Genomic DNA, 18,755 nt, shown 5'->3' with positions numbered 1-18,755 from the left:
CAATTTTATGAACAATTGAAAATTCAATAAAAATACCGCAAGACTTTTTTGACAACCTTATAATTGGCGCGTACACCCTTTTTGGGTGTTTGGCCGAGCTCCTACTCCTATTTGTGGTGTGCGCGTCTTGATGTTGTTCCACAAATGGAGAGGCCTACAGTTTCAAGCCAACTCCGAACGGCAGATATTTTTTATGAGGAGCTTTTTCATGGCAGAAATACACTCGGAGGTTTGCCATTGCCTGCCGAGGGGCGACCGCTATTAGAAAAAACTTTTTCTTAATTTTTTGATCTTTCACCGAGCTTCGAGCCAACCTTCTCCCTCTGAATTCCGAATAGTAGTCACGCACCAACCCATTCGGCCACGGTGACCGCGAATTGCAGAATTAGGACTAAAGAATTGGCAACCAAGAAATTTAGTGATATATACCAAGAGCAGCGATCAGCTATAAGTTAGTTGTGATATGAAAAAAAGGAGTGATTAGTGATAACTTATAAGTGATAAAAGATGCCTGATTTATGACATATAATATGTGATAACGTCTCAGTGATGGGCAATAGAGAATTGATTAGCGATATTTGACATGACAAGTGACGAGTGACGAGTGATTACTGACAAGTGATAAGCTAAGACGAACAAGTCTGAAGTCATAAGAGTTAAGTGAAATGACAAATTTCAAGAATTAAGGAAAGAGGGATTAGAAAAAAAAATCAGAACAACAATTTTTTTATTTATAAAAGCATACTCTAGTTCTTGTCACACAAAAATTTTAATCACAAGTGTACAGCGACAAAATAAAGTTAAATATACCAAAAAATGCATCTAAAAAATTTAAAGTTCATTTTTTCCGACAAGTATAATTTATATATTTCATAAAACTGTTTTCAGAAACTGTAGGTCCCTCCATTTGTGGAACAACATGCCACAAATAGGAGGAGGAGCTCGGCCAAACACACAAAACGGGTGTATATATATATGAGAGATTGGGTCAAAATACAGTAGAAAATAAATGATAAACGTTAATTTGAAGTCATGAATAACCCGATAATGGTGAGAGACATCGTGCACTTGAGAGACACTTCAAACTGTCACGAAAGCAGCGCTTCCGTTCCATAAAATTGCTTGTAAATTTGGAGCTATTGCAGTCCTATAACGAAGTCGAAATAAGATGTCTAATGTAAAATGGAATATAACTTTTTCTGTAATGAAATGTTGCAAGTGAATTTTAACCGACTATGAGTAAAATGAACGCCCAAACTCCATTCTTATGACAGGAAAATATTACCTGAAGGACTCCAATTTATATCTCACTAAGTAGTGTTAGATAGAAAAGGCAATGGCGGGCCTTGGATTGTATTTCTGCCATAAAAAAGTTACTCATAAAAAACTATTTGCCGTTCGGAGCCATCACAAAGCTGTAGGCCCCTCCATTTGTGTAACAACATCGCGACGCAAGTCACAGTTTTATGCTGTCTCAAAGACACAAATGGTTTTTTGAGCAGCTTTTCATAACCGAAATGCACTCAACTACTTGCTAATAGAAAAACTTTTTCTAACATTTGATATTTCACGCATGCTAAAGTGGTTTTGAATGCGATATAATTGAATTTTAGTCACGCACGCACCCACACTGACGGCCGCCGTAATTATACCAAAATCAACATCAACTTTTGGAAACCATTTCCTAATTTATTGTTCTTGAATCTATTTTCTTGAAAACACTGAATGCGCAGTCCAACGAGAAATTAATTCTATGCATTTTGTAACACTGCAAATGTTTTATCATTTGTGCACGTGAATACTTATGTGTGGACCATTACGCACAGCAGCGCAACCAACATATGACGAAGTCATTAATTTAATAGCTGCAAAACATGTGTTCACATTCATTTCTTACAAGCCCTGCAAAACAACTGCCACGAAATGTAGAATTTCCATGTAAGTGTTTAACAGAGTAGTTAAGAGTTTTACAGTTTTTAGCATACATTAGGCGTTCATGACAATACAACGAAATTGTTTAGTTAAATACCCATGCATTTAGACAAATAAGCATCAAAACAAGGAAGGCAAAAGCACAAAAACATAAATTTGACTCTATCTCAGCAAAACAATCTTAGCCAAATGTAGAAAGTAGCAGGGAATAACAACTGACCAGATAAGAAAATACTTTAGCCACCAAACATGTGTAGAACATAACCCAAATATTGAAGTTTTTGTGTTAAAAAATATGTGTAGGAATGTGATTTTGTGTATATTATAGCTATAGTTGAACCCAGTGGTTTTGAATTACTGGTAGTAAACCAGTTTACTTTGCAGATCAACTAGTACGTCCTGTTTTTCTGCTATGATGACAACTAGAACATATTTTTTAATATCGCGATATTCTATGAAAGTCAATTGTCTACATCAGCTTTATACCAGTAAGTAAATAAGTCGCCCCAAGCATTGTTATGACACCACTTACTGAATTAGTTCATAATAACCAAAAGACATTCTAGTCAATTTTTTGGGAAAAAATACTACTTTTGGTCGTGTTGAAAAAGTCAAATAAAATTGATAAAAGAAAGTTTCAGAAATATTTATTTTATTACAAATGCAAATATTACACTAAATTATTTCTGATCTTTAAATTAAGTGAGACAAGTGAGCTAAGTACTGATCGCAGACTAATTAAATCAAAGTGAATTTTTTAATACTTTAAAAATTCTTAACATTTTTTAGTAGCCGTTCTTTCCGTATCTGCTGGGATTTATGTTTCTTCTGCAAAAAGTTTATACGAAAATGCATTCTACTCGTAAATTTAAAACCAGTTTTTTTATTTACTACACTTCGATGCTTGTTATATTTCTGAGCTAACGAAGCAAAGGTTTATTGTTTTCCAAAATATTCTCAATGATAATTAATAATATACTTTTCTATTCGGCCGCCGTAGTCAAGTGGGATGGTGCGCGACTACCATTCGGAATTCACAAAGAACGTAGGTTCGAATCTCGGTGAAACACCAAATGATATAAAACGTTTTTTCTAATAGCGGTCGCCCTTCGCAAGACAATGGCAAACCTCCGAGTGTATTTCTGCTATGAAAAATCTACTCATAAAAATCATTTTCATGCATTCGTTTGAGCCGATTCTCGATGCAAATGACCAGTGCGATTACTAAATTGTGCGAGAACTCGCCTTTTTTGTCCCAAGGTGATCATACGAAAGCTTACCGATGCTCATCATACTAAGGCTTAAGGATGCCTCGCATACTAAATTTTCAGGGTTTAATTTAATTTCTTTGCCGAGATGAATTTTTAAAGCCACTGTAAGCAACACTAATATGGCTCGCACATCAAAACGTTCCGAGTGTGATTATGGCGCAATGTGTTAAACCTTCCCATGGAAAATGGAAGATGGCGCCTGACAATACTAAAAGTGCCCGAGGCCAGAAATAGTTCTGCCATAAGTTCTGTTACCAGTTAAGTGTAGAAATGAAATTATAATACTTTTCTTCTTCTTAATTGGCGCGATAACCACTTACGCGATTTTAGCCGAGTGTAACGAAGCCACGTCCTTCTCCACCTGATCTTTCCAACGCAAAGGAGGCCTTCCTCTCCTCTGCTATAACCAGCTGATACCGCATCGAATATTTTCAAAGCGGAGCGTTTGTATCCATTCGGACGACATGACTCAGCCAACGTAGCCGCTGGATCTTTGTTCGCTGCGCTATGTCTATGTCGTCGTAAAGCTCATACAGCTCATCGTTCCCTCGCCTGCGATATTCGCCGCTGCCAACGTGCAAAGGTCCAAAAATCTTACGCAGAATCTTTCTCTCAAACACTCCAAACGTCGCTTCACGTTAGGACGGGCATGATGAGAGCCTTAGAGGATGAGAGGACTTTACTGCTCAGTTGCCTAATTAGTCCAAAGTAGCACTTGTAGGCAAGAGAGGCTCTACGTTGGATTTCAAGGCTGACATTGTTATCGGTGTTAATGCTGGTTCCTAAATAAACGAAGTCTTTTACAACCTCGAAATCATAACTGTCAACAGTGACGTGGGTGCCGATACGCGAGTGCGCCGACTGTATGTTTGAAGACAGGAGGTACTTCGTTTTGTCCTCGTCCACCACCAGACCCATTCGCTTTGCCTCTTTATCCAGTTTGGAGAAGGCAGAACTAACAGCGCGGTTGTTAAGGTTGATGATGTCAATATCATCGGAATACGCCAACAATTGTACCCTAAATTAATGAAGTTAGTTTTATTTAATTATGTAAATATCAAAGAGACAAATTTTAAATTTTCATTCGAAAAAGTCGCCGATTGATTTTAAACAAACCTTCAAACGACTAGGCCATTCAGCTATAGCAACATGCACGATTTCCATGTACATTAACATCGCTGCTCGAACAGAAGATTGTTTGAGACTCTCCAAATTTCTGTGAGGTCTTCGACAGGCCATGTTCTCTACTTCTGACCATAAACTGTAGTCCAATGGATTCAGGTCTGTACTTCCAGACGGCCAATCTTCTGGGGTTATGAACCCAGGATTATAGTTATTTAGCCACTGCTGGGTAGTTTTTGCCTTATGGGCTAGAGCGGCATCTTTCTGGAAGATCCAACGCTCCCAATTGAAGAGAGTACTGCCCGATTGCTTTACCAAGACTTCTAAGACAACCTCCTGCCCCAGTTTTAACCTCTTTTTTCGCAGAAATTAAGAGATATAACGCCTTTACAAGACACTTCTCGCCAAACCATTGCGGAGGCTGGATAGTGGGACTAGACTGAGTACAATTTATGCGTAGACAATGCAGGTGAAGATAAGCAAAAATAACGCAACTTTTTTCTGCAAATTTTTTCTCGCCGTATGCATCATAAAATTTGTCACAGAATTTATAGCAAGACTAAGTAAGTAGCGACCCTTATAGATATTCGCTTAAATTTGAAAGATTGTCTATAACATTTCCATCAATGAAATTATAGTTTCCTCTAAACATACAGTTTTTTTTGTAATTCTGAATTTTTAAAAATCAGTCTCACCCAACTGATCAACTCTAGCCCAAGTAGCTTCGTTTGAAATTTCGCCTTTCAAAAGTCATTTCCTTATGATGAAGCCTTCTTGAAGTGAATTCATTTCATTTTCTTTGGTGACGATTTCAGCATGACGAAAAGCTTTACGTTTTTCCGAGTCATAAATTTGAAGACTAAAATTAACAATTTGTTAAGCATTTCAGTCAATCAACGAATTTGAAAAAATTCACATTCTAAATCATTACACATCTTTTTTCGTAGACTTTGAACTTAAAAAAACGGCTTATTTAAATTTTTATTTCTTCCGAATAAAGTGAAAAAAGTTATTAAATATAGCTACTTCAACACATAATAACAAAAAAAAACAACAATTTAAAAAAATAATAATATTTGTTTTGCATTCAGCGCTAATTGGTCAGTTTGCAACTAGTACATTACTAGCCAGTATAGAACTAGTATGACTTCTGCCATTAAATACCAGTTTATGAACTGGAATTATTGCTGACTAATTTGGTTTTTCATTGCTGGGATATATTTTATACACATTTGCATATACATACATACATTTACATATTCCTACATTTAATGCAGCTGCGATCAAGAAAATTTGCCAGAATTAGGGGAAGTAATAGCTACAGCGTTCATCAATACAAGCAACGCACCCACAACATGTAATCATAAAGCTATTAACAGTGGAATGGAATTTCGTGCATGTACCCACATATGTAAATACTTACAAATATGTGCGATTCGCCATAGCTGTAGTGGCATTAAATTCGCTCAACGATTTTTGCTACTACAGGGGCAACCAGATAAAATAGTGTTGAAAACCTTTAGGGGATCTGTACAAGTGGCATTAAACCTCAAGCTGCTACTATAGAGACATATTTTTTTATTTTATTTTTATTGTACTATTTCTCGATTGGCAATGGAGTGCGGTAGCAGGTGCTAACTATTGCAATGATGCATCGAGAGCAGCTCCGAAGAGCTGTGTTACAGAAATCATTGCGCGCCAGTAAAAGTACTAGTAAAACATTTAAACACCCAATTTTATAACATTAGTAAATTCAAAGAAAAAAAACATATTCCATTAGAACTCTTCGTCTATTCACCATACAAGAAAGGCTCTGACTTGAGTCCGTAGCAAACTTTAGTACCACTAGTCACTAGAATTGTAAGATCGCTTTGAGCATCACCAACGAAGTGATAATCAGAGTGGAGAAGGGAAGTAAAACTGGTTAGCGTATTTATGTGCTGCAGGTTCCATTTGGAGCAGGTTACACTACCTGACGGATGTTACATTCAATAAATTTGAACTTTGCCAAAGTGCGTTGGATGAAAGTTTTTTGAGAGTACTTGCTTGAACTAATACCAGCGTTTCCTTCGAAAACTTGATTAAATTTACAAGTTGGTTGGTTGGTAGAAGTGGTGATTCACGAAGAATCGAATTAGTGCTGTCACATACTCGCTACCAACGAGTTATATAATAATTCCGACACGACTATATCCAGTCTGTGCAGTTGAGAAATCTTATAAAATTGTTTACGTCTGCACCAGCCAGCTCTTCGAGGTTCTCAAAAAGTGGTTTGCCAAGGGTCAACAACCTCGCCTTCCATAGAGCAGGACATTCACAGAGGAAGATAGTTTCCTTTTTCATGGACTAATAATCTTTTTTTTTTGTTGATATTAGATATTATTCTTGAGTACATATCTATTAGATTGACGTGTAAGCCCAGGTTTACTTCGACTACCCGCTACTATTGCCGTACGTACGATGACTCACGAAACCGGGCACCTCTATGAATTTTATTCTACATTTTATGCTCCGTAAGAAGATAAGAGCAAACTGAACCACACATTTATAAGGTTCTGAATTTAAAGCTCGATTACCGTTATTTTTTGGATAGATTTTTATACTTTGGACAAAAATAGAGCGTGCTACGAGAAATTGAATTTTCTAAAATATTTTTTTTTTTTTTGAATTTTAACTAACTACGCAATTAGACCATAGATTAGATTTGTGGATGATTGGACAAACCCATAGGAAGAAATAGAGAGACAGCATAGATACATATTATATGGATGGTAAGCCTGGATGACTGAGGTCACTCTTTCGCCAATCTTTTGGATTCCTTGACGAATCTTAAGAGGACCGGAAGCGGAAGAGTGTGAACTTTATCTATACTCAGTACATCGCACCCCTACAGCCTGAGTCTGATTCCAGAAAACATGGGACCGCTACAGAAAAAATGCACTAAAGTGCCCTCATTCTCATAGCAGGATAGGCATATTGGGTCGTCAATGAACGTCCCATAATAGCTAAACGCTGACCTCAGGCGTTGTGCCTTGTGATTACACGCATCAGTACACTCGGATCCTTCATACTGAGTTTTAGGAGAAAGGTGGCTAGTTTCCTGTTTGATTTTTACGCAATGCACTTGGCTTCTCTGCAGGCACCCAACTCAGACCAACGACTTTTTTAGGTAGACCTCATGAAGTCGTCAATGCATTGTTGAATCGATGCAGAATTGACACTTAGAGAGTCTTGATTAGCCAGTTTGTCAGTCAACTCGTTCGCTGTAATACTCCAATGTCCATGCGTAAGAAGAACTTTATTGTGTTTTGTAATACTATATAGTTTTGTCTTACATTCACCGACTAATTGCGAGAAGCAGCGTGGGTTAGCCAGGGCTCTTAGAGCAGCTTGACAGTCACGAATTGGATAATAATTATGATAATTAGATGAATTTTTTTAAGCACTACAATACCCAATACTTTGGATGTGCCCTGTCACATAAAAGCGTATGACAGGGGTTGTTTCACATTAGACCTTATTGTGGTATATGCATTCATGCAACAGAACATGAAAGTTTTTCTGATTTTAGAGAAAGCTGATATTTGAAAAGCCGAATGAGTTGGTGCGTGACCACCATTTGGAATTCACAGAGAGCCTACGTTCGAATCTCGGTGAAAGACCAAATGAAGAAAAAGTTTTTTCTAATAGCGGTCGCCCCTCGGCAGACAATGGCAAATTTCCGAGTGTATTTCTGCCATGAAAAAGGTTCTCATAGAGAATATTCGCCGTTCGGAGTCGGCTTGAATGTCTGTAGGTCCCTCCATTTGTGGAACAACAACAAGACACACGCACAAATAGGAGGAGGAGCTCGGCCAAACACCCAAAAAGGGTATACACGATATGTTTTGAGCATCTTCGACTCCATCGTCACAGTCTTCAGCCTCGTCAAAGTTTTTGGTGAAGTATTTTTTCTTTGCAGTAAGTTCCGGAATTATTCTCAACAGGTCGCTGAGCTCTACAATTTTTAATAAATTTTTTTTTTTTATCTTTTTTTATTTTTTTATATGTCTTAATATTTTTGAAATTTCGTTTTATCTATTTTTATTATTTTTTTTTTTCATTTGAGTTTTAGTTAAGTTCCGGAATTATTCTCAACAGGTCGCTGAACTCTACAATTTTTAATAAATTTTTTATTTTTTTATCTTTTTTTCTCTTATTATTATTTTTTATATATTTTAATATTTTTAAAATTTCTTTTTATCTATTTTTATTATTTTTTTTTTCATTTGAGTTTTAGTTAAGGTCCGGAATTATCTCTTTTTTTTATATATTTTAATATTTTTTTCATTTGAGTTTTAGTTAAGTTCCGGAATTATCTCTTTTACAATTTTTAATTTATTTTTTATTTTTTTTATCTTTTTTTTATATATTTTAATATTTTTAAAATTTCTTTTTATCTATTTTTATTTTTTTTAATACTATTTTTTACGATCCCAGTTCTATCATACGGGGCCATGCCGTGTAAAAATATATTCTGCACTATTTAACGTAAATTTATGTATCTAAGAAGTTTTAAAATGCCTATTAATTAATTTTTTTTCATGAATGGCGAAATTTTGAAAAAATGCCGTCGTAGTATAGAAAAAATTCACAAGCCGGTTCGAGATGACTAAAACTTCATGCAATTTCTTTTACTTTTTTAATGAAAATTTTGAAATTTTCCAGAAAGTATTAAGTACCAATAAATAACAATTTGAAAAAGCCATATTTATTTTATTGGAATCGGAGGAAGAATTTCGAATAGATTAACTTAATAAAAATAGTTATCAAAAAGTTCAATTTGGTGATGATCACAGAATAAAAAAAAAAAAATTTAAATCCCTTCTTTTCAAATAGTCTATCACAAAACTCTATAATTACAGAAAATTCTGGAGTCCTCATGCAGTTAGCGATATTTGTTCCCACATATTCTTGCGCATTTTTCAGTTTTGAAATATAAGTGTGATTAATTTTGTAAGTCACTGTATTTTCATACACATGCCGTTATGTGCAAACATATGCGTAAAAATATGTAAAATCACGTCATGTTACTTAGTGGGAAAGTGAACTTTAATTCTATTTACTAACCGTCCATTAGCAACACATTTACGCAATTTTTTTGCATACACATAAACGCACACTCCAACAACTACACAAGTAACGGGTTGCCACTATCTCACCACATATGTGTGTATGCGTGCAAAAGCATTATGTGCGAACATGATAGTTTACATAAATACTTTTTGTCCTTACCGCATATTCAGCTATACGCCCCGCCCCCTGCCAAAATGTTAATGAAATGTGTAGCATACTTTCGGGATATAAGCCGAAAATCATTAGCATTGAACGTGCAAACTTTTCCATAATACCACATATCGCAATGGATGCGTGAGAAAAGTTTTTGTAGATGGAAAGAGAAAACAAAATAAAGTGAATTTGCTTTTGTTCTACTTTGAAAATTGTTTAAAAAGTATAAACATTTTCGCAAAATTGTGTCTCCCATGCGGTTATGCCCGGCTTCGCAGAAACACAGACATGAAACACCAAATGATAGAAAGTCTTTTTCTAATAGCGGTCGCACCTCGGCGGAATGGCAAGCCTCCGAGTGTATTTCTGGCATGAAAAATCTCCGCATTAAAAACCATTTGCCGCTCAAATGTGGATAAAGGGTTCATGAGCGATTAATGGATTCGTTGTTATTCCAAGATTGGTTCATGTAATCAAGACAACCCATTAAAGTAATCAAATTACATCGCAGAATACTTTCGCGCTGAGTTCTTAATGTATTTTTAAACAGGTTTACTATGTATGCGTGCTTTCACTCAGATTGATCGAAAAGACCTTCTTATTTCTGATGTTAATAGCTCAAATATTTTCATTCTGAATTTATATGATTGAGCACCATGAAAAGGAACAAAAAATTAAACACTTTTTTTTGGATTTTTGTTTTCCGCCGAGACTGACAACTTAACTTTGAATAACAACACAGTAATGTAAATGGTGGTTAAATTTTAAGGGCCGATGTTGAATGTGAAGCACACCTAAACATTAAGCTTTTTTTTGAATTTCATTTAACATTTTTCAATTTCAGACAAACTCAATTTGAATAATGGGAAGATACACAATCGAGTAACGCGTTAAAGTTATTTAGGCTGCTGCTGTCCTGCGCTCATTGATGCCAGTTGAAAATCTCGAGTGAAGACAGATCCTGCAGCATTTGGTCTTTACAACAGAGATGTTGTCTTCCGCTTCCACGCCTTCCTTTTTGGGGTACCGCGTCGTAAATTCACCATGCTGGGGCGCCTTCCCTTCTCTACCCGTATGACCAAGCCAGCCTAGCCGCTTAACACGCTTAACTATGTCCATGTCCCTATATAGCTCATACAACACGCAGTTCCACCATACGCGGTGCTCCTCACTAACGCAGATGGGGCCAAAGATCTTACGTAGAATTGAAGGCTGCCAAAACTTGTCCATCCACTGTTGGCATCGTCCATGCTTCTGTGCCATATATTAGGACGGGAATGATGAGCGTTTTGTAGAGTGCCAGTGTTGCCCTTCGAGAAAGAGCTCTACTTCTCAGTTGTCTACTGAACCCAAAGTAACACCTGTTGGCAAGAGATATTCTCCATTTGATCTCCGGGCTGACGTCATTTCTGTTATTAATACTGGTCCCAAGGTAGACAAAGTCATTCCCAACTTCGAATTGTTGGTTGGCAACACTGACATATTGTCCAAGACGCGAAGACTCCCTGTGTGTTGACAGCAGGTACTTTGTTTTACTCTCATTCACCGCAAGACCCACATTACTCGCCTCTCTATTTCAACTGGAGTATGCCGAGCATACAGTGCGATTGGTTTCGCCGATAATGTCAATGTAGTAGCATGGTAGTCTTATGAAAGATAGTACCAGTGCGGTTCAGCTCGGCAGCGGGAAGTTTGAAAATGTCACAAAATAGAGGATAACCTTGTCTGAAGCCTCGCTTGATATCGAACAGCTTTGAGAGGCTACTTCGAACTCTGATGGCACTTGTGGTGGCGCACAACGTCATCTTACACAGCCCTAATAGCTTAGCGGGGATAAAGAGACCTCACAGTACATTATTATTTAAATTAGCCTTCACTTGTTAGATGAGCCACCCTGTATTTTACTTCTACTAGAATGTGCTACTAATTCATCATTCAACTTGTGAGCATAATTTGTATTTACTAATTATAACAAGAATTCTAAACATTTACAATTTGCAATTTGATGTAATGAAAGTCGGCATTTCATTGCTAAAACCAACGCCAAGAATGATCGGTACAAATGCCAATTAACGCATACATGCACAGGTATTTATTTTATTATGAAATTACATTTCAGAAAATCCAAAGCAAATTTCAATGAAAATGTGGCATTGTCACCTGCATATTGAATAATTGTGCTGAGTTATTTAGAGCAGTTTCAGATTACCCAAATAACAAACAAATTATTGGAAATATGGTGTGAGTCTTCGATATTACCATGGACACATGTGGTTAGAAGAATTTTGATTAACTACTGAGTTATTATAGCAAAATAAACCACAAATATACGATGGTATTGCAAATATAAATATTTGCACATATGCACACGCAAAATCACTAAAACATTGCAAAGTCCAAAACTCAAATAGCCCACACAATTCACATTCGTACACTTGCACTTGTCTGCATTGAAGTTTGAATTTGAAATGGCATCTTAGACGCATGTGTTGCACACTATAAATTGTGGTCGTTGACCAATGCGTTGCAAATATGTTGCAAAGTGAGAATTTTGCAAGCAAATGCCTATAGTAGAAGGCTGCAAATACCTGAAAGTAAGTGAATAGGAAGCTGAAATGAAGGCGACTCAAATTCCACACGCCATGTTGAAGTTGGAAAATCTGTTGCCTATGATTGCATTTATGACTGCAGCACGCGCATGTGGTTGTTTGAGCTTTAGCTTTGAATTTCTTACATACTTGCACAATTTGCTATTACTGCAAGTATGCGTGGCATGACAAATTTGACTTGGCTTTGGCATCAAAATTACTTACATATGAAATTAACCAAATTAGTTACAACAATCTGCTACTATTATGTGTATAAATATGCATGTGTGTATGCGTGTGTGCACTTTTGATATTGCAGATAAAGCCACATGACATTTCAATTGAATTAAATTTGCCATAAGCTGATAAGTAGTTATTTCAATAGTAGGCAAGTAGTGCAATTATGTGGCCCCACACGGCGTATACGTCATGCCAATTATTTCCTATCGTTAAAGGCACCTCCATGTGAATATGCATGCGCTTTGTGGCTAATGTAACACAAATATACACACATTCGCCCGCACATTAACTTGGTGCCATAATTACACGTACAACTGAGCACTTGCGTGCAATTGCTGTGGGCGTGAAGTTATTTGATTAATAACCAAATGAATACGCAAATATATGAACTAAACACAAAGCCTATCAGACAAGACTTCGGCTCTTCTAACTATTTATGAAAGACTAATACAAAAATAATATACGAATGAGAACTATAAATTATGCTTTCACGTCAAAAACAGTGATAGCAAACTTATGTCACTGACAAGACACGACATGGCGTATGGGTGATTATCTTAAAGTGCATGTAAGTACCTATGTGTGTATGTATGGGCATGTATTTCGTACGTAGCAACAAAAAAAAAAAAAATTTAGTTATATTTACAGAAACAAATTAATTGATTTTAATTTAAAGTTTAGTCAAATATAAAGGGTGGTTAAATTTCAAGGGCCGATGTTGAATGTGAACCACACCTAAACGTCAACTACACCGTTGGACTTCTTTCTTTGGGGTTATTTGATAAGCCAGCAATAATTGAAGAGCTAAAGTATGAGATATTTCGGCACATTAATGGCATAGAACCTGAATTATGCCTCAGCGTCTTCGAAAATTTGGACCATCGGATGGAGGTGTGCTGCCGAGGCCGCTTATCATAATAAAGAGAAATGACAATAATTTCCTAAAAAAGTTGTATTTTATTCAAAATCAATATCGGCCCTTGAAACTTAACCACTCTTTATTTTATTCATCACTACAAAGAGAAATTTTCTCAGTAGACTATTGGCTATAACTAATGACGAAACGTTTACACTCCGAGTGGCGTTGGTGTCCTAATATTATATTTCTAAAAACTCCGTTTATAATCCCATGAGGCTCATATGAGAAGAAGAAATATATTGGCCAAGTGAAAGCAAATGCGTTTTCTAAAAAATGACTGGTTCAGTAACGCTTGGATCAAGGCATTAAAGAATGGGCACGAAAACTAACTGGACTTGCGTAAAACTAACTGTAATTAAAAAATAGGCATACGTTTTCATAGTGCTTGTTGTCATTATTAATTTGGCGTATTCACCCTTTGTAACTTATACATGTTCTTCAAAATGTATTCAGTTAGGTGTGAGCTTGCGGAAAAAAATGTGCGCAAAACGCAAGAAAATTGTCTTTTATCGCGAAATACCAAAGCAAAAGCTTTAAATTGGCCGAAAAGTGCAGTAACTTATGTATTAAAAATGTTTAATGAGACCTTGTCGGTGAAATGAAGACCTGGCTTTGGACGAAAAAGAAAAGATTTGCGTCGGCAACAAACGCCAAAGAAGGCTGTCATTATTTCGAAAAAAACTGACCTTTCACTTCGAGATGCTGCAAAACAGGTCTACAGGTCGAAAGGTTACGTCCAAAAAGTCCGAAAAAGTGAAGTTTGTAGGGCCCAAATCGAAAAGATAAACAAACTAAGAGTGCAAAAAAATGTGCGTGAAAATTATATATTCCAGACATCCATAAAAATGGTTGCGAGGTTATGGATCAAAGTAGACTTTAAGCAGATTCAGGATGCCGGGTTTTATGCAGCAACAAAAAAAGCAATGAGTCCCAGGTGACTTTAAGCTAAAATTGTTGGATAAGTTCCCTAAAAAATATTTGGTTTTACAAGCCATCTGCCTGTGTGTTATGAAATGCAAAACCTTCTTTACCATGAGCACTAAAAATCCATTCCAAAAAACCATTCATAAAACAAAGTAAAGGCTCAGATCGAACATCATATCATAATAGCCGCCTTGCCATAAACTGGTATGAAAATCACGAGATAAATATTGTACAAAAGGATCAGAACCCACCGTACAGTTCATAATTGGGATACATTGAAAAATATTGTTCAATTGCTCAAAGAAAATCGCTTTACCTAAAAAAAAATTTTTACATGAATTGGTAGAGAACAGCAGATACCGCAACAAAATCTGATGTACACCGGCTAAGGAGAAGAGCCAAATTTAAATTACCTTTTTTTGTTTATAGCAGAGAGAACTGATATGATTTTTTTGTTTAACATAGTACGCTTAAAGGTGAAAAAAATAAAATATAAGTACAATCCTAAGGCTTTTTGGCGATTTGCTAAATTTAAAAACTCTAGCACTTGACTCTTTCTGCGGCTCGTTTTAATGGCATATCTGTTACTTTATTTATGTATTTAATCACCAAACAAGAGGCTTACAGACTATTACATAGGTAGATACAAATTAAGACCTTATGACAAGAGTCTTATAAGTTACTTCTTAAAAGTAAATTTAGAGTAAGGAAAGTCAAAGACTAAGGAAGAAGAATAAGCATTAAATTGAGCTAACGTCCTTCTAAAAGGATCGTTCATTCGGTAAACAATTTTAACAATACTCACAAAAAACAATTCATTACAACGGAAAATGCGTGAGAGAACGGACAGTCTATTGAGCCCACACAAATATCGAAGACAAAACACATCAACAAGAGAACACGCCTAGACTCTAAGGACATTAGATTTATTAATATGCAACGAGACCGATAAGGCTGAATGGGATCAACGACGTTCATCGAGGGCAAAGCAAAACGCGCAAAAGCTCTCTGAATAGACTCTAATTTATAAATATAGACTGCATTAAACCAAACGAATACCGTGTATTCTAACCTGGGCCGAACTAACGACGAGTGCAACAGTTTGAAAGTATAGTGATCAGAAAACGAAGAACTATTTCGACGAATAAAGGCTAACATTGCGAACGATTTAGAAAGAATAAGTTTATGCTGGTGGTGAAATTGAGCTTGGAGTCAAAGTAAACACCCAGGTACTTTAATTCACTGATTGACTTTAGCGGCGAGTTCGAGATATAGCAAGCTGTTGGAACAACATTAAAAACTTTCGCATACGAAGTATAGTGACATTTATTAATGCTTAGGAACAAACGATTACACACACACCAAATATATAAATTATTCAACTTACACTGGAGAATGGATGAATCTTCGTGACATTTAATTTCGTAATAGATTTTTAGATCATCCGCGTATAGAAGAAAATTACACAATGAATGGATCTCTGTCTGGTTCGGAGGAAATACCATTAGTGAAGAGTGAAGTGATAAATAGTAGCGTACCTAGGACACTACCTTGAGGAACACCAGACGAAGCAATAAAAGAATAAGACGATACATTATCAAGTCGATCGACACAGTGTCTATAATTAAGATATATAAATATATATTTACTTGGCGCGTACACCCTTATTGGGTGTTTGGCCGAGCTCCTCCTCCTATTTGTGGTGTGCGTCTTGATGTTGTTCCACAAATGGAGGGACCTACAGTTTCAAGCCGACTCCAAACGGCAGTTGGTTTTTATGAGAAATGGCAGAAATACACTCGGAGGCTTGCCATTGCCTACCGAGGGGCCACCGCTATTAGAAAAAACTTTTTCTTAATTTTGGTGTTTCACCGAGATTCGAACCTACTTTCTCTCTGTGAATTCAGAATGGTAGTCATGCACCAATCCATTCGGCTACGGCGGCCGCAGGCCCTTAAGAAATTGAGAGTGATAGCCGAAACGCTCAAGTTAAGCTATTCATATTGAGTGAGATATCCTATTGGATCGCATCCATTTGGAAACTTCTTTCAAATATTTCCAAACAGTCCTAAATTCGTTAATGTAGACCTGCCGGAATAAGCCCATGTTGATTGGGACATAACAAATGTTTATCAACAAAGTATATTTAGTCTTTGACCACATATATACTGAAATAATTTTGAAACTGTAGGTAGCTTGGAAATCGGCCTATAATTTTCAATATTATTTTTATTGCCGCTTTTAAGGATAGGCGTAATGAAGTCTTCAATAAAAACTCCGGCGGAAAGTGACATGTTGCAAATGTGCATTAAAGGAGTAATCAAAGCTGGGCAACTTTTAATTATAATAACCGATATACCATCAACGTCGGCACTAGTGGACTGCTCAAGCTGATTTATGCCAGCAATGACATCCTCGTCAGTCAAATTTAATTTCCCGAAGTTGATGGAAGTATTTACTGTAAATGTAGCCAATATTTTGCAAATTTTTCAGATCTAATTTTGATACCAACTCATTCTCGTCATGATAACTCACTCTTATCACTGATTTTTGACTACTTGGAGCGGTTTTTTTTTGCACTCTAAAAACACAATTCAAACAAAAATAAACTCAGCTGTTTTATAAAAAAGGTTGCAACTGTTTAAAATTTAGCCAGTGTTGCCAACAAAAAATTTTCTTTTCTTAAAAAGGGAAAATTTTTGTGATCAAAACTGGACAAATTACATCTGATAAAAATAAAATAAAAATTATACTTAACGATAGCGGGCTTTGATTCGACGAGTTCTGGCATCCAGGAAACCCGAAATCCCAAAATCCGACATCCCGGGATTACGGTATTTTCATCTCTAATGTCCATGCACTAACGAAAATTTTAAATACCTAATGAAGTTACGCTTTTTATCAAAGCAATACTTTTCATTCAACTTCCTACTTACTTTGTCACTTATTTCTTTGTTCCACATTTTTATTAGTACTTCAATCAATCAATGTCTTAAAAATGAGTCCCCATAAGCTCATAAAATTCTTAACAAATTTACAAAGCCATAAAAATTTGACTAGTTTTATTTGCTAACTTTTTTTTCTCTTTTTGCTTTGAAAATTAATGCAATCAATTCAATTTCTTTACGATGTGACCCACATTGAAATGAGGTCAACAAGTTGCGGGAGAAAAGAAAAGTAAATGCCGGGCAATGCCAAATAAAGTTGCCATTGAAGTAATCGAGAAATACGGCAACTAAGCAAAAATAAACAAACAAAAAGTATAGAAAAAAGTCAACAAAACGGTAGTATTGTGAAAACAGTTAGCAACAACATTTTAGCCTAATTAATCCCTTTTGACCTTTTTCCATAAATTTATTGTTGGTACGTCGCTAAAGCACAAGTAAGGGGATTGAACTAAAACCGAAAACTGTCAACTTTTTCTCTTGTGCTGCCATCTTTTGTACGGTCAAGTACTTATAAAATTGTCAAGCATAAATTGCCACTTGCTCTGGTTAAGAGTCGGTTAGTCACTGGGTTGTGACGCTTGGTGACGAATAAGTGACATCTTTGTTGGCTGCTGACTGCAGACTGCAGCCTGCAAACTGTAAGCTGCTTAATTGCGAAAGATGTAAGCAAATTATATGCCAAATTGGGTTGCTTGAAGTAAGAATAAAATAAAGAATTGGAAAAAAAATCGGAAGTAATTCAATTCCTGTACACCAAAAGTCAGCGAGTGGGCGCATAAGGAACACAGAATAAGCAAGCAGCGCTGGGCAATGGTTGCCAATGGTATGGGATGATAAGAACCGGAAGCACAGCAGAGGAAAATGTGTTAATAAAAAACAGAGCATCGGTACCATCTGGTGAACAAGTGGAAAAGGAATTAATTAGTCGAATTTGTGAATGTTAATTGACTGAATTTTTATGATTTAACTTTCCAAGAACGACTTAAATTAGGGTGTTCTTTAAGGGCATCTACTGATGTAATGGGAAATGATCAAATTAAATTGATGATAAATAAAAATATAAAGTAAGTATATTTCTAGTTGTTATTTTCAGCAAGCCGTTGAAATGAAGGAAAGCTCTGGAATGGATCATTTATCGGAAAGGGCTTTTCATTAAGCGTGATGTGACTTCTTTTGATAAAAAAAGCGCATTAATTGCTTGGAAAATTCAAATGTTCTCTTATTTAATGTGAATGAATTTAATGTAATGAATTTAAAATCATTCAAATAGCCTCGACGACTCCTTTTTGCAGGACCGAACCCAATGAACCCAATTTTCGAGCACTTTTTCACTAAATCGAGTCGGGATTCCTGAATACCACGCACAATATTGCCTTTTAAAGCATGAAGAGCAAATCAGACGCTCTTAGCCTAATAAATTACATAGTCCAATAACTTCAAAGAACCCCACAAGAAGGAGTTCAATGGGGTTCTTTGAAGTGATTAATCCTAGTTACACTTCTTGAAGGTCATTTAATGTCACGATTTCTTAAAATAAGCGGAT

This window comes from Anastrepha obliqua, chromosome 5 (genome assembly GCF_027943255.1).
Source record: "Anastrepha obliqua isolate idAnaObli1 chromosome 5, idAnaObli1_1.0, whole genome shotgun sequence".
NCBI lineage: Eukaryota > Metazoa > Arthropoda > Insecta > Diptera > Tephritidae > Anastrepha > Anastrepha obliqua.
Note: the sequence above shows the minus strand (reverse complement) of the source record.